The sequence below is a fragment of the Lissotriton helveticus genome, chromosome 6 (assembly GCF_964261635.1).
Source record: "Lissotriton helveticus chromosome 6, aLisHel1.1, whole genome shotgun sequence".
Taxonomy (NCBI): Eukaryota; Metazoa; Chordata; class Amphibia; order Caudata; family Salamandridae; genus Lissotriton; species Lissotriton helveticus.
Genome location: NC_136067.1, coordinates 773471647 through 773488527, shown reverse-complemented (window position 1 = coordinate 773488527; position 16881 = coordinate 773471647). Strand labels below are relative to the sequence as shown.

Genomic DNA, 16881 nt, shown 5'->3' with positions numbered 1-16881 from the left:
ATATATATATATATATATATATATATATATATATATATATATATATATATATACACGCACACACACTATGGCTGCTTGAATAGTGCAAATTCCTATGACCTTTTCTTTATCACTCTGCAGTGGGCATCTGACCATAAATATGGCTTATTGTTTAACAGCTAATCATATGGGTGATGCCAGTGCAGATCCTGTGTGGACTTCATACCTTATGTTATGGAAAATTGTGCCTTACAGGTAGGACACTTCGCTTCTGCACTTTACTATGCTCATAATGAAAAAGGTTAGAACTGTATGATATAGACCTATCTGATGATGGTACATATATGCATGCAGGACTAGATCTATTCTCATATTCCTCTCTGATATCTATGCATATGTACAGCTACATGCATGGCTTGATGTGGTTTGAGCAGTTTCTGTCTTACAAGCAGATCTCTAAAACACATCCCACTTAGGTCACTGTCACACCCTCACAGAGCACCCGAGTCAGAGATACGCTGATTATATCTTTTATTAGGGTTCACAGGCAAGAGGTTCTGAACTATGTTGGTAGTTGGCTTTCTTCGCCTTGATCCGGAGCTCTGGACAATGTCTCGTCTTGCTGTTGTCTCCTTCGCCTGCGTTTTCGTCTTCTGCGGGAACTTCGTCCGATCGCCCCCTCGGTAAAAAGACAAGAAACGTTTAGTATTGGCTTCCCCATCTTCGGTGAGCCTCCCTGCGCTCTTGCTTAATTATGGGCGTCTCCTCCTGGCATCCCCACCCTACTAGTACCCTCCGCGGTGAAGGTTTGTGCGGAACATAAACAATCCCCGGGCCCTTAAATTCAGGTAGCCTCCCGTTGGATTTGTTGGGGTTTTTCCCTCTTCTAAAGGTAACCTGCTCCCCTGTCTCTCTTTTCCAACTCTCCCCGCTCCTCTCCTTTTCTCGCACTCTGTTCTCTAAACCTTTAATATGCCGGAGTAACTTGCTTGCACACGTAGACAGCCCACCAGTATGCGCCCCGTTTTCCCCAGCACTTGCCTGAAACGGGGAACCGCTCACAGGGTCTCGTCTGTCTCGTCCGTAGGGCCTTCCTCGGGGTAAGTCTGGGCCTCCCTCTGGCGTCCATTGTCGCCTCTGGGCCCTCGCAACTCTGTCTCCTCGTCCTTGTCTTCTTTGGGTTTCCCGTCGCTGTGTTGTTCTCCACTCTGCTCCTCACCTCCTCGACCATCCACACCGCTTGGTTCAACTTCCGGGATTAACAACCCTGTTAGGTCCCGCCCCTCCGCTGTCGTCACTCAGTGGGGGCTCAGTGCCCCCGGGATATTCCTGCTGGTCCTCCAGGGTTCTCCCGTCACAGTCACACTACACACATTGACTTTCTACCCATCTGTACACAGCATTTAATGTTTAAGCATTCCTATGTTTTAATCCATTTTATTTTAATTTATGCCAGGGGTCAGCAACAAAACACAGTAAAAGCACTACTCCCCTCACCTCAGAGCTCTCCACTGGCCCCCTGTCTGGGAAAGAAGCCTCTTCAAACTTTTCATTCATGCCTACAAAGCCCACAACAATTCTGGACCTGCCTACATCAACAACCGCCTGACGTTTCACCAACCAACCACAGAGCTCTGCTCCTCCACCCTTGCTCTGACCCACATCCTCTGCACCCGTCGAAGCCACTGTGGAGGTCGTTCCTTCTCCTACCTTGCGGTCAAGTCATGGAACGACCTATGCACTTCCCCTTCACTGGAACAGTTCAGGAAGAAATCTCAAGACCTGGCTCTTCGACAGTCATGGCCATCCGGCCAAGGCTTACAGAACCCCAGCGCGTGGAGACCCCCCAGGGAGACAGAAGGCGGAACAATGTCATACATTCGCCCCAGTACAGAGATCTTGGCCTAAATCCATTGTTTTTTTACTCACCATGCAATTCCAGTTTTAACCCAGCCATATGCAAATCAGTCTTGATCCTGTGCTCAATGGGAACAGTCCAGCCCGAACTGCCAGGTCAGGTCCTCCCTGGACTGGAAACAAGCATCCTAGGACCAGGTTCGGGGTTTCACCCCTCATCAGCCAGGATAGCTTGACTCCAGGGGCATGGAGACCACGGGACCCACGTCTGGGCATAACCGTCCCACTCGGCGTGACAAATGCAAAAAGAACAATTGACGGACAGAATGCAGAACAATGTCATACATTTGCCCCAGTACAGAGATCTTGACCTAAATCCATAGTTTTTTTACTCACCATGCCATTCCAGTTTGAACACAGCCATATGAAAATCAGTCTTTACCCTGTGCCCAATGGGAACTGTCAAGCTCGAACTGCCAGGCCAGGTCCTCCCTGGACTGGAAACAAGCATCCTTGGACCGGTTTTGCGGTTTCACCCCTCATCAGCCAGGATAGCTTGACTCCAGTGGCATGGAGAGCACGGGAACCACGTCTGGGCATACCCGTACCACTCGGGTGACAAATGCCTGGGTCAGGGAAGACCTGGCTTGGCAGCTCAGGCTGGACTGTTCCCATGAGGCACAGGGTCACAGACTGATTTGCATATAGCTGGGTCTGAACTGAGGTGGCGAAGTGAGCTAAAGTACGATGATGGATTCAACCCAGATCTGTGACAGGGGGTGAGTGTCTGAAAAGTTTCAGCGCTCCGCCCATCATCTGCTTGTGTTCGCAGGGAGTCTTCTTGCCCACAAGAAATTAAATGGGCCCGACCAGGAATTTAAATGTAACCTTTTCAGAGGCAGAATAAGAGAGCAAATATTAGGTGTTGGACCTGGCCCTTTTGGCAGGTTCACCCCGAAACTATATGCTTTGTCCTAGCCTGTTTCTGGAACCTGGGTTGGTGATTTTAGGCCTCTGCGCACTTTTTCACTGTGGTACAGTGTAAAGTGCGTGTGCTCTCTGTGTATGTGTGGTGAGTGACCTGCCCTCCCATAGGAATGAATGGAGAATATGTATGCCCATGGTAGTTCCTGATGTGTGGGGAGTGCAGGGTCAGTTTGATATGTGTGAACTCGTGAGATTGAATGCTGCGTAATGGTGTATGCGGCATGGTTGTGTCTAGTCTAGAAGTACCACTTTTGGAAGTTGGCATATTTGTGTAGTGAGTCTGCTGGCACGTGATTGGCTGATGAGCCTGGCCCAGGAGTGCCTGGGCCTGCTTGTGGATTGACTGTCTGGTTTGAGTGTGACAGGGGCTGCAGAGCCCCAGGAGGTTGTCTGAGTCAGCCCGTGGATGAAAGGCAGCATCTGCTGCCAGGGAAGTGGGAGGAGATTAGCACCTGATAGTGAAGGGCTGTGCCTGCCTGCCACAATGCTGGCTCCACCCCCCCGCTGGGCGACTGTCACCTCTGTCCCTGATACTGAAGGGACTTCCCTATAACCAGTCCTAGCTGGTTCTCACACTGCCTACACAAAGACTTCAAAGGCTTTTCTGTTTATATGAAGGGGCTGTGTTCCCTTCCAAAAGGTTCTTGTTTCTGACTTGAATCTACCAGGGGCGGGCGCTGCCCAGCCCCTGGATGCCTGGAGGACTTCTGGGGGACCCCTCTGCCCTCCTAGGCTGATGGGGGGACTTGGCTTTGCCTTGGATTCCTGCTGTTCTCCTGGACTCTGGAGACCCTTTTGCTGGGTCCCCTTTGCTTCACCTTCCTAAAGGACTTTATGGAGGACTTTTGGGGGCCTGGCGCCTGAGGAGCGCTTGGATTGTGCTTTTTGCTGGACTGGTGACCTTTGGTTGCCTTTTAGCGCTAGGAGCGCTTTATTTTTCTGTTGTAGCGCTTGACTTGCTATTCTAGCGCTTTGGAGCGCTTTATTGCCCCTAAGCGCTTGAGAGCGCTTTATGTGTGCTTACAGCGCTAGGAGCGCTGTACTTTGCCCCACGCGCTTAATAAGCGCTTTTATTTTTATATTTATTTATCTCGAGGGAGCCGACTCCTCGGATAATGACTCCCCGCCTGCCTGCCTAAGCGGGGCCGCTGCGCTGCCCGCAGCGACCCGGAAGTGGTTGGCCGGCCGGCCGGCCAATCCCAGCGTGACCGGCCGGAAGTCCCGCCCCGCAGCCGGGAAGAGAGGAGGAAGGCGCCGGGGAGATGGCGGCTGATGTCGCCGGTGCGGGGCTCCCATTGCTGAGGGAGCCCCGGAGGAGCGGAGCAGTAGCGGAGGGGGCGCGAGGCACATTGCCGGTGCCTGCCCCCGCCGCGGAGAGAAGAGAGCGGTAATGGCCACCCGGGGCTCCTATGGTCTGGAGGGAGCCCCGGGAAAGAGAAGAGAGGACGCCGCAGAGAGACGGCGCGACGATGGAGCCTCCCTGCAGCAGGGCCGGTGAGTGAAGGGCTGCGGGGGGGAAGCTCCGTGTGGTGCCGGTTTGAGGCACTTGAATCAGGGCGGCCCCAGATGGCAGTGGGCCGCCCCACCGCATTCTTGTTTGGCCCACGAGGGCCCCGGGGGCATTGTTGGAGGTTCCCGAGCCCTGATGGGCTCCGTGGCAGTTCTTAGAGCCCCGAGGCTCCAACGATTGGGCACACCAGTGTTTGCAGAGTCCCCAGTGGGGGACTCCAACGATCGGGAGCAGTTGTGCGAGACCCTAGAGGGTCCCAGGGGGCATTTGGTTCTCGAGCCGCCCGAGGAGGGGCTCCAACGACCCCCACAGTTGTCTAGGGGGGCATAGTTGGAACAGCAGGGCGGCCCCGGTTGGCAGCGGGTCGCCCCAACGTGAAGTAGAGCCCAGAGAGGCTCTGAAGGGGCATTTGATTTACGAGCCCAGCGAGGCTCGAGGGCCATTTTGTGTTTAGAGCCATGGAGGCTCTAGGGGGCTCTGTTGTTTTGAGAGCCTTGGTGGCTCCAGCGACAGGCGCAGTTTTGGTCGCAGTTTTGAAGTTCCCAGCTGCCCAGCAATTAGTGGGCAGCTGCACCGTTTAGGTTTTGTGTGATTCCCAGGTGCCCAGCAAGTAGTGGGCACCAAGGCCAGTTGGCCTAGGGACTGCCACAGGTGGTGGCTTATGTAAGGTTGTGCGCAATTGTATGGTTTATATTCCTGCACCTCTGAATGTTTTTAGACATCATGTGACTTTTGCGCTATTGTATTGTTATGGTACCTCTGAATGTATTTTTATTGCATCATGTGCTTTATTCTTAACACCGCTGAATGTGTAGGTTTATGCATCATGTGTTTCCCTTTACTACTCCTCTGAATGTATATTTATGCATCATGGGTAATGTGTTCTTTCCTAGACCCCTAAATGCTGTGTGATACTTAGGTGGTTGTTCTTTTTAGTACAGGTGGTCCTAGTGAGGTCCCGGTCCCCTGCGTGACATTCTCCTAAGGTGGTTAGGGTTGCGTAGGTGGTACTTACCTGTCCCCAGTAGTTACTGGATGTGATTTACAACTGTTATTCTTTTTGCTATACTTATTCTAAGTTCTATAAGTGCTATTTCTATATCTACAAAGTGTTGATTCTGACAGTGGCCCATGTGGCCCTGTCCTGTACATAATCCCTTATGAATGTTGCCCGTGCCAGTTGGCACAATGTACATGTGTGATTTTTATCTGATGTGTTTTGACAATACAAAAGTTATTTTAATATAACCTTGTGTGGAGTTCCTTTTGTGGTGTGCCTAGGATGTTGTTGCTGTTGTGTGCTGGCGCAAATGCTTTACACATTGCCTCCGAGTTTAGCCTCCCTGCTCGTGCCAAGCTACCAAGGGGGTGAGCAGGGGTTATCTTGGCGTGTGACTCCCTCGCCCTGACTAGAATGGTGGTTTCTGCCTGGCTTTGGCGTCAGCCTTAGCCTACCAGAAATAGCCAGTTCTAACATTAGGTCACCGATAAAGCATAACTTTCAGAGTCTCCTGCAAAAGTGTTTACTACAGTGAAACTGTAGCACTATGTAACTGACTTACTTCAGATACAGTATACGCTGTTCCATCAGGTTTCTTAAGTCGTACTTGGATAGCTGCAGCTGCTTTATTTCATTCCAGATATTGATTTTGACCGATACCAGGGTTGTTCTGATGGTGAAATCTGGCAATGGAAGTGATGCCTTCATCTTCCTACTGGGAAATAAGACTGGCAACAGCTGCAGTGTCATTTCTAATGATATACCTATGGGTAGCCAACACCCATATTCTGGTGTTTGCTGAAAATTGAATTATATGATTATCATCAGCATTGTAGATCCTCGTCTCCATCAAAGAATTGCTTAGATCTGTTTAGTTTATTTATTTAGCGGTTTTAGAGACAGCGATCAAGACCCTGTGTGACAGAGCCCTTTACATAAAAGTCGATTCACAACTTACTGTCGGGAGTTACTACTAAAACAGGTGGTGGAAGTTAACTGGGATAGTTACATAGGCTCTCATTGGAAGCAATATTTATAAAAGATTAAGATTGGTTTACCGATTACCCTCAACTGAATTCTTCCACCAGTCAATCACCTTCCAGAAGTACTTTTTCTCTGGACGAAATTATTTTTCGTGCACAATTCGCACACTCAACCTTTCTGCTCAACTTGAGGTTACCAGGTTACCAGATAATTGTGTCATCATGGACGAATGCATTCTTGGATTTGTAATCCTGCTTCATTGGTTTGCGGTACAAAAGGGGGTGGTGATGGTCATTGGTTTGCAACTGCAAAACCGAACCTGAAACAAAGGTCCACACTTGCTAAAGGTTACTTGCATACTTGTGTGACGTAAAGCAATTTAGCAATGCACACATACACGGACGTCATCTTCTGTGTCACCTTATGTCATTAACGAGCGTCCATGCGAAACTTTAGTAATGTGGGCCATAGTTTTCTAGATGACAACCTTAGCTACACCACTCTCCACAGACACCATCACACTTAATATTCTTGTACTCGCTCAGTCAGGTTACCCTTGTACTCCGCTTCACATATTGTACTCCAAGAACGAGTAACCACTAACCTTGGGTTTTGGAGCAGCGCGCATGTTGCCCGGCAGAAAGTACTTCAGTGCCACATCAGGGTTTGTAAGCGCTATATAAATGCAATGACAATGCGTAACAATACTACTAGCCTCGTGAAGGACTGGGCACCATCACCATTGTGGGCTAGGTTTTAAATCTATATTATTTTTGGTGAATGTTCTGCCTGGCGCAGCTATTATAAGTCAAATGTAAAATATGGGTCTGGATTATGTGCAATATGAAATAGCGCTCTGGTTAAAGGAGCACGCACAAATTGTTTTTACTTGTAGTTGATTGTTTTACAGTCCTGCATTTGCACCCAGTGAGGTGCGAAAGAGGGGTGTAAACAGACGTGCGGAGGTTGACAAACAGAAGGGAGGCGCAGCCCCTCCGAGGCCAGTCATTCTTCGTGAAGAAAGGGTCGCGGGGGGCCGGGCGGGGGAGGGGCGAAGGCAGTCACTTCTGCTGGCCCGAGCTGCTGTCACTTGAAAGGATTCCTGCTGCATGTGACTGGCCCCCAGAGGCCGGCCATTCACATGTAAATCCTGCCGGGGGAGCTCATTGGCCCACAGCCGCCTGTGTATCCCCCTTCACGGGTCTTGTCCTTCATTCCTAGTCAGGCTTTTGGAATGCGAGGGATGGTTTGGGAACATTTGTTTATGTGGGATTTTCTCTCTGGAGTGGTTCATCTCAGAGCCGGACTGCTTCTGTAAGTACTTTGGTTCTGTTAAGTTTTTTGTTTTTTTTACATGTTATGCTGTTAATTTATATTGCAGAAATGTGTGTTCTTAAGCTGTCTGTCTGATAAATAACAGAGACTATTGCTTGTTTATGGGATACAGGGCACTTTGCCTCCACTATTCACCCGGTAATTAAATAGCCATTGCCTTTACAAAGAGATACCCGTTTAAATGCAATAGATTATGTCAACTCTGCACCTGGTTCCATTTGACCAGTCACAAATGGTGTCATCTGCTTTTGGTCGCAGCTATATGAGTTGTTGAATGTCTGCTAAACAGCTTTACAGAAAACTCGCTTTGGTTCTGGTTGCATCCTGCAGCCGCATGTTGGAGTCTGATGGTGTACACTGGACACAGTTGGTATTTTTTCCTCAAAAAGTATAATTGGCCTTGTTTTTTTCTGCCGGGTGTATATAGCACAGCGTCCAGAAACCTATATGTTGTTGTTTTTGCATATGTAGCTGCGTACATATGCAATTGATCAACTGAAATTCACGATATGGTGATTATTAAGTGACGTGTTTTCTGTTGGGCGAATCTCACGGTAAATGTACGAACCGAGCGCTTGCTTTCATAGGCTGGTGATGAGCCCATTGGTTGGGATTACAGATGTTGTAGACAGTAGTGCTGGAAAGGAGCTTGTAGTCGTGCCGGGAATGTGGAGGTCTGTGTTGTCTACATTGTACACGTTGATGGTTCATGCTGGCAAGTGAGCGTATCCGTTGTTGGGTTGATTTAGCAAAATTAACTTCCATCTATCTACGTGCTTAATTTGTAAAATAAAAAAGTACCATGCCCCTGACTAGGAAGCCACTGAAGCTTGCACCTCCAATTGCCCTGTCTCTCCAAGTGCGACACTGCAGATTATTCCAGGTCCCCTGAGCTAAAGGGATGGCTCGGGAGGCAGATATTACAAATGTTGTAAGTATATTGTATTAAGAAACGACCGTTGTTCTGCTCATCTCTAAATTAGTTGAGCAGTGGCACCATATGGCAGCCTGTCATAAGTGTCGGTGCCGAGCACCGGAAACTACCGGTTCAAATTAAGCACTGCACTGCTTATTGGCATCTATAACTATGCAGCGCAGCGCAGCCTCGCGGGCCTGTGGTTTAAAAACGAGCACGTGCCGTTATCACCAACCGCCAATCCGTGGTTGTTCCAAAATAGGGCTCGCGCGGCGGTTGCCGTTGTCTCGCGGCGGTGGCGTGTTCTCGCGCCCCGTCTTTCTCAGGACGCGCGCGGGGCTCGGACCAGCACCGTGGTCACGGAGCGAGCCTGCTTTGTTGACGGGACTTGGCATGTGATCGCCGTCTGCCGGGAAACCCAGGCCGGGCCTTTGCAATCCGGTGAAGGGGCTGCGGTTGCGCTCTTTCTGTCCATGGCTACTGCAGGTCCCCCACCGTCGGCCCAGGCAGCCCGCGGGCCGTGACAGGTGCACGCAGTCCCGGCTCCCCGGCCTGCTGCTCCCGCCGCTAGGCTGGCAGTGCACGCTCACGTCAGCTGTTGTGACTAGAAGAGTAAGGCCTCCCAGGTCCATCACAGAGGCTGGCTTTTAGTACATGCGACTCTAGTCTGTCTAGGGCAGCCACAAACGCAGGCTGCATTCCAGAGGAAGCACGAAATAGCACAGAGAAGGCTGACTGGCAGCGCCACACTTGCATGGCTGACAGAAAACAGTACAGGTTCTCAGATGCTGTAAACAGAACTCACGAACATAGCTCAGCAATTCGATGTTCCTAATTTTTATCTTTTTCACCAAAGGGTAAACGCACCTGCTTCCAGTGAGTGTCTAAAACTTTCAATGCCAAACTTTATGTAATTTCTAGTTGCTGTATTTTTGCAGGACAAGGAAGGGAAGCGCCTTGCCCGGGATCACAGAAGCGTAGAAGCCGGAAATAGAGCGCAAATGGTGCAGTTTCCCAGCGAATAATTTAGTCACGGCTCCTCACATACCTGTTCCATAATTGACGGCGTCACTGAGCAGTTTCTCAGGGAAGCCAGCAAATTATCCGTCCCTAGAATGTAATTATGTGCCCCATCCAGCTTTGTAGACTTTTTGTGGTGGTTACTTTTATTGTCACCGTTACAACAAATGACAGAGAAGGATAAACGCTGAACAAAAGCATAAGGAGGAAACAATGGACCAGAAGGGAGGACTTAACAAGAGGTCCAATAAAATGTAAAATTACAGAACAGTAAATTCCACATACTTCGTGACAGACACTTCTACCTCAATCCAATAAAACCTTCCAATAAGGCATGCACAACACAGCCCCACGCAAGAATCTAATATGAAGGCAACCATCACATCACTATCAGATACAGGGCAGCAGCAGAAGTAAGTACCAGCTGTGCTCTTTAAATACAAATGTTCAAACTCTTATTGCTGGGTGTATCCCAAAGCTGCTTTTAATGGCTATGAACAGTGTCTGACTGGGGCAGAACCCCCCATTACTGAATTGGAAAGCTTAAGAAAGTGCCCCATGTTTGTAAATTGGGGCAGTTTTGAACCTGTAAATACGCGCTCTAGAAGTGTTTTGTAAAATAAGGAAGAATGCATGGATTTGAGCATGCGCATGCAATGTTTGTTTTTATATCAGGAGAATCATCAGTAAAAACGAGCCCAGCAGACCATAAATGAGTCCTCAAACAGCCAAAAACCCAGCTCACACTCTGACCTGTCAGACTAGCTTAACAGGCACTGCCTGATTGCCTTTTAGGTCAGTCCGACCCTTGCTTTGAATACCCAGATGTGCAATGCTTTCAACAAACACGATGCAAGAGAAAGACACAGTGCCAATTTCCTAAGAATGTCGATTCTTAGTGTTATAGGGCCTTGGAACAATTGCTGGCTGCACTGTGTGAAGTAAATGCTTAATTAAATATGCTATTAGTCTGAGTATTTAAAAAAGTTTGAGGAAATATTTGTTACTGTGGCAGTATCTGACTTGTGCTCCATCCATTTGAAAAAAATAAAACAAATCCCATTGCCTCCTACTCTTCATCCAAAAAACATATAAAGCCTAAATCTTCCCTCTGTCAAGCAAAAGTATGATGATCACACTGCATTTCTGCAAATACTAGGAATGCTGTCCGTACGCTCCGGTACTCTTCATTACTCAGATGCTTACGGGCACCATCATTACTCCTTGAGGACCAGTTATATCCCATAGAAGTGCACCTGTGTTAGTTCTTGAAATTTAATGCACGGTGTTAGTCACTTGGAATGACGGAATAAATACCTGATCTCTTGTCTGAAAGTCACAGTTCTAATATACAATGTAGTCCTTATATGGCAAATAACAGATTACCCAGAGGAAAGGAACATAGGACTCAGATAGAAGGACTCAATGTACTGAGGATTACTGAAATGTAATCACAGAATCTCCACTTAGTACCTGTTGCTTTTTCCCACTCCATACAGCATTGGGCTATACCAAGCAGTGGCAAGGCAAGCCACAAGTATTGTGGAAATGTTGGTTCTAAAGCACTATTTAGGATTACAACTGACTGCCCGATGCACCATTAAATCTATAGCCAAAGAAGTCTTTCACTTCAAGCCCATATTCTGAGATTGGTCAAACATAGGAGGGCAGTGTTACCAATATTCAAAAAAGCACAAAGTACCATAAGGAAAGAGCACCAGATACAGGAACCCAAATATAGTTATGTGAAGGGCAACCATTGCCCTTCTGAAGTATCAGGCAAATACATAAATCACAGAAAGACTGTGAACAAAATAGTAGCCTTTTCACAACAGCCGCATGACAACTAACGTCACTGACAAACACCCTGAGAGTGTTCTAGACTTGAAGGCTAATGACAGCAAACCTGTGGCTGAAGCAATCTCAGCATTTAAAAATAGAAACAACCTAGTTTTCGCAGGACATTGTCTTACTAGAAGGAACACTTTATCAGAAGGGGATAAGCAGGAGCACACAAGATTAGACCAAGCAAACAGAAGGAAAAGGACTCAGCTAGAGGAAATGGAGCTTGCTAAAGGTTTCAGGCCACAGCATTCGTAGGTTACTCTTGACAACACTAGATATTAACTAGAAGAGGAGAATCAGAGAGGCACTTGGAGTTGAGGGGGGCATGGATAGATGCATGTTGTTGCAAGTGGCTGTTAGTCTATGGGGTGCCCTTAACCCCTTCGCTGCTTCTGTCGGCCAACGGCCGTCACGCGCACTAACTCCATAGAGCTGCGCACATCCGTTGGCCGATGCGGCACCGCCGCGGTTAAGCGGTTAAATCACACCAAGATATGGGGTTCCTTGGTGGACCATTTGATATCGCAGTCTATGAACCCCCCCCCCCCCCCGAGACTGTGATACAGGCGATTCCTGATTGTGAGGAGGTCATGTAGTTCAGATTGTTGGTTTCATGCTCCTATTATCAATCCTTGTATTGTGCAAGTGTGATATTGCTTTCTATGTAGATACATATTCTGTGTTGATCATACTTACTAACGTGATACTAAGTAGTTTATTACAAAAAAAGAAGTCAAAGGATACAAATTGCACATCCCTAAAAGAGGATTAACACCGCACACGCATGAGAACAAGGTCACATAATCTTCTGTCATAAGAATTCACAAAGGTGCAGTAATACAAAAAACATGAGCTGCCAAGCTGGCGAGAATGGCCTGGCATTGCTGACAGCACCAATCATTGTAACCCAACATACAGCCCCAATACCATTGTGATAAACAACCTCAATTCCAAAGTGCCAAAGGAAAGATCCTACACAGTTCCCAAACTCCTGACCGATAAATGAAAGGATGAAATGAGCCATGACGGAGAGCAAGGAGAAGGAAGCCAAGCTCAACCGTCTACCCCAAAAGACCGATTCTTTGCCCATATCATTTGAACTCAGGTTTCCGCTGAACACATGTGAAACTCACAGAAAAGTGTGCAATGGGAAAATATCACACAATGGCAACATAATGTGACAGTAATGCAAGACACAGCCAGCATCCTTGTCATCTGATCAAAAGTCTAAGCCTCGATGAAAAAGATATTGCCCCCCTAAAATCTAACCAAGTGACCCTTCACTTGTAGAATAAACAAATCATCACAAGATCAGCCAGACCCTGAGCATTTCTTGCTTTTTAATCCCAACAACTTCTAAGTGACCTCATGTCATGTGTGACACTTGAGGCCAATATAACAGAACACGTACATTTCATGGAGAAGAGCATGTGAAAAGACTTTTAAAGTCGCAAAGTATCTCTACCTCTAAGTAAGTGGTGGTGTGACTAGTTAATAAATAACAAGCTGACAGCTTCTTTCTTCCCGTCTATGATGGGCTTTGGAATCAACCATCAGATATGGGCTGTTAACATCTAGCTGCTCCCAGGAAGGACATATTTCAAATCAAAGGACTTACTGATATTCTGGGAAATGAGGCAGTTGCTAACCAGGCTTTCAAGAAATAACAATCATGCGGCTACTGCTGCAAGTTGAACACTGAGTGTGCGCAGAGGCGTTGCTGCGTGTGTGCCAGTGTCGGTGGACTGCATCTGGACATGGTCCAGAGGAACTTATCCTGGTTGCGGCCTGTCAATACCTGCCAGGCTGGTTCCCACTGTTGGCCAAACCAACAAGACTTAACTGAAGGTGCTCCCATGACATGTAGTCGCTTGGCAGCTGTATACAAGGTGTCCGAGTTTTAGCAATTCTAGATCTGTTCTACGTAGGTCACAGCTGGGAATGCGCCATAATTCAAAGAAAAAGTCTGATTGCCAATGAATACACCCCTTGTGCTTTTAATTTCAGTTTACCAGAGGACTTCATTGCACCAGAGACACAGTGCTCTAGACGTTGGCTTTCCTTTTACAGATTATTGTTTTCAGGTGTTTTAGTCACATTGGATTAAGTGAACAGAACTAAGGCTGTAAATCCCAGAATGCCAGCACTGGAGTACACTGGAGTCATTTTGTAACCTTAAATTAAATGCATGTCATTTCTGTCCCTTTAAATTATTTACAGCTACAGTGATGCCAGGAAAGCCGGTTTGGTGGTTCATATTTGTTGCTGTTATGCCGAAGACTCGGTCATTTAAAGAACAGGACAATTCACCCTTTGGTTTAGTACTCAAAGTGATTTTCCCATTGAGCGACATTTCCTTTCATTCTCTTTAAATGCTTAGTCGGTGAGTGTTTGTGATGCTTCATTTGCATGCCAAAGGTGCTGTTGTACTCCTTGTTAAATAAACCCGGCTGCCAATTTCTATCACTCTTTTTTTTTTCTTACTGCATCTTTGAACTATTTAAGCCTGAATTGACATTATACTAAGTTAATCCCTTTGCACATTCCCAAGGTATCCTGGGAGCAACACTTGAAATTCAGTAGCAGCGAAATTCTCACAGAGAAGGAATGGGATGGCTAGAGAATGGACGAGGGAGCAAGAACTTGGGAGTGAAGTGACTCATTGGTCATAAAATTAAAATAAAAAGGCGAACGAGAGTGTGGATATAAGAGGCCAAATCCTGTTTTATTGATATAGCCAGACCATTGCTGCCAAGAGGTGATGCTCCATTAATGAACTTTCAGTCGGCCCCCTGTACCCTACAACATATTGGTTTATATGACTTGGCGTTTTGTTCTCAACTTTGTAAGAGTGGCCTAAAATTGGGGTATTCAAAATGCTATTTCCTAAAAACCCTAGACTGGATAAAGGTGTCACACATGACGGGCCACAGCCCTCAAACAGTATTCTCAGAAATACACTGTACACCTTTGAGCACTGAAGTTGCTGTAAGGTGATAGAGAGTGTTCTACAGAAAATACACTAATTTGAATCTATTAAACGGGCCAGTCTCAGCCCAGTTTCTCCAGGTGTCGACAGGAACCCTGCATCTGTGATCGGCCTGAGAGAGCAGACACTCACCCACTGCCACACACGAGTTGGAAATTTCCCATCCGTTGCCCCCAAGCTTGTAAATGCCCCATGGTCTCTGTCTTTTCAATATCTCTTAGACTCATTGATTGACAGTAATGCCTCACAATCATGGGTGGTACCTCTGGCCTGCAGCCAGCACATCACCTCATTTCTGTTGTCTTGCAAATGAGGCAGTGCTGGCACAGAGACCAGATGGACCACGGAACAGAAAGTCACCCGCTGGCTCTATGCAACAACTGCAACTTGCATTACCTCATTTGTGTCTACTACTGGTTTGAAAAATACTATAGAACTACACCACAATAAAGCAGTAGTATTACTGTTCTCACCAGCCCAACAGTTCATTGGGTGAAATCAATATGAACTAAAGTGTAAAATTCTGCCAGGACTCTTGACAATTAAGAGGAGTGTTCACTGTGAAAGAGGAGTGCCACAGTTAGTCTAGATTTTTGGCAGCTGAGGGCACAAGGCTGACTACAGTGTCAGTCCCAATACAAAATAGTGCTTGAACTTATTAAAATGGATTGTGTACTAAAGTAATACACAACATATCCACTTAAAATAGCAAGATAGAGACAACCTCATAAAGTTTTCAGGGCACATTCCTACACCCTGCTTCCAATAATTAATGTTATACCTTAGCTGAACAATCAATCGATTAGGATTTATAAAGAGTGGCAAATCACCCGCGAGGGTCTCAAGGTGCAGTATGTAAACACATGCCTCACATTGTGCTACAGATATGTCTCTTACTAGTGATACTACTGACTCAGGGTTAATTTCCCATGGTAAGGCGCTAATCAAGAGACTTTATTTGCTCTTTCGCTAAACACTTCAGTTGAAGTGGTCTGAACCTGGGAACCTTTTTGGGGAAAGTTCTCTTTCTTGAAATTTTAGATGACCATACACCTCTCAAACGTTTCTTTTGTCACCATATCTTGCCTTGGAAGTACCCTATCTCTGAAAAAACCCTAGTCTGTGGGACAAAACATGTTGGAAGTCATTTCTCAAGCCAAATGAACGCTGTGATTAGCTGTAACAGACAAAAGAAAGGAAGGTTCAGCGATCCACACCCTGTAGTAGCAGAACGTGCTGGTTTAAGCATCACACCCTTAAATACTAATATATCTGTTATACAATATTTGATGTTTCATAGTACTGTGTTAGTTCCGTTACAGGGACATCTATCACAGGCATGCATTGGGCAGTAACGCTGCTACTCACTCTGGTTTGGCTTCCCAAGTCTGAACCAAGTTTGTTTTTTCCATCATCATCTTGAGCATCAGTTGGATTTTTTTTTTACCTTATAGTTTTTCATTTAGGGCCTATTATGAGTTCTCAACCGCTGAACCCGTGGTGGGGGTCTGACCACCGCCACACTGCGGTCCATCATCTTACTGTGTTTGATTTGTTTGCCCTAAGTTGGCAGGGTATGCCCAGATGTCGGTCCCTTGCTCACTTTGCCAATGGATTCAAGCTAGCCTGGATGAATAGGGGTGTTAACCCGAAACCGGTCTCAGGATGCTTGTTTCGGGTCCAGGGAAGACCTGGCTTGGCAGTTCCGGCTGGACTGTTCCCATGAGGAAAAGGGTGAAGACTGATTTGCTAATGGCTGGGTCTGAAGGAGCGGCGAAGTGAGCTAAAGAACAATGATGGATTCAACCCTGATCTAAAAGTGACTGGGGGTGAGTGTCTGAATAATTTCAGCTCTCCGAACTTCATCTCATTGCGTTTGCTGCTGCACCGCCAATCATATTAGAAGTTACTTGTCCTCTGCCCTTTTCATGGCGGTGACCCTGCAAGGAAAAGGATGCCAGAGAGGCAACAAAGGGGGCCCTAGCAGGGCCCCCTGATGCTCCTGTGACTTGGGGTGCTTGTCAGGAGGCACATGTAGTGCCCCCCTGGTCTTGCACCCCAGTTCCTGTACCATGCAGGAAGATGCAGTAAATACTCTGAGAGCTATGGTCTGCATGTTAGGCTCCTCTATGAGCCCAACAGATCTCCGCTGTCAGACTGCTGCAGGACCGCCCACCAGACCAGGATTTAACTCTTAATCTGGCAGGCAGTCGCACCACGGCTTTGGCATTCCTACAGCGGTCCGCGTGTTGCACCATCTGCTGTAGGACCACCAAAGTTGTATTAAGGGTCTTAGTATTATAAAGCCCATCATGAACTCTCTTGGTTACTTCATTGCACTTTGTGCACTGATCACTGATGGTACAACTCAGCAGTAGCAGTGTAGTTCCAATGAAAGTTGGTATGGTGTTTCGATTTGGAGTGTGTAGGTGTATATACATCGGTTGGACAGTAGAAAA

The 16881-nt window shown here is 47.1% G+C and overlaps 1 protein-coding gene across 2 annotated transcripts in view; it reads left to right on the top strand.

Moving 5' to 3' along the window:
• ANKRD6 (ankyrin repeat domain 6) overlaps positions 1-16881 on the top strand; it is a 694439-nt gene that overhangs the window by 181519 nt on the left and 496039 nt on the right. Inside the window, exon 1 of one of the 2 annotated variants that reach the window (XM_078648270.1) lies at positions 7555-7631. The exons of the other annotated variant lie outside the window; for it this stretch is intronic. The gene's annotated coding sequence lies outside the window, so the exon portion shown is untranslated. Of the gene's footprint in view, positions 1-7554; positions 7632-16881 lie in introns of those variants that run through there. 2 annotated transcript variants of the gene reach the window in all.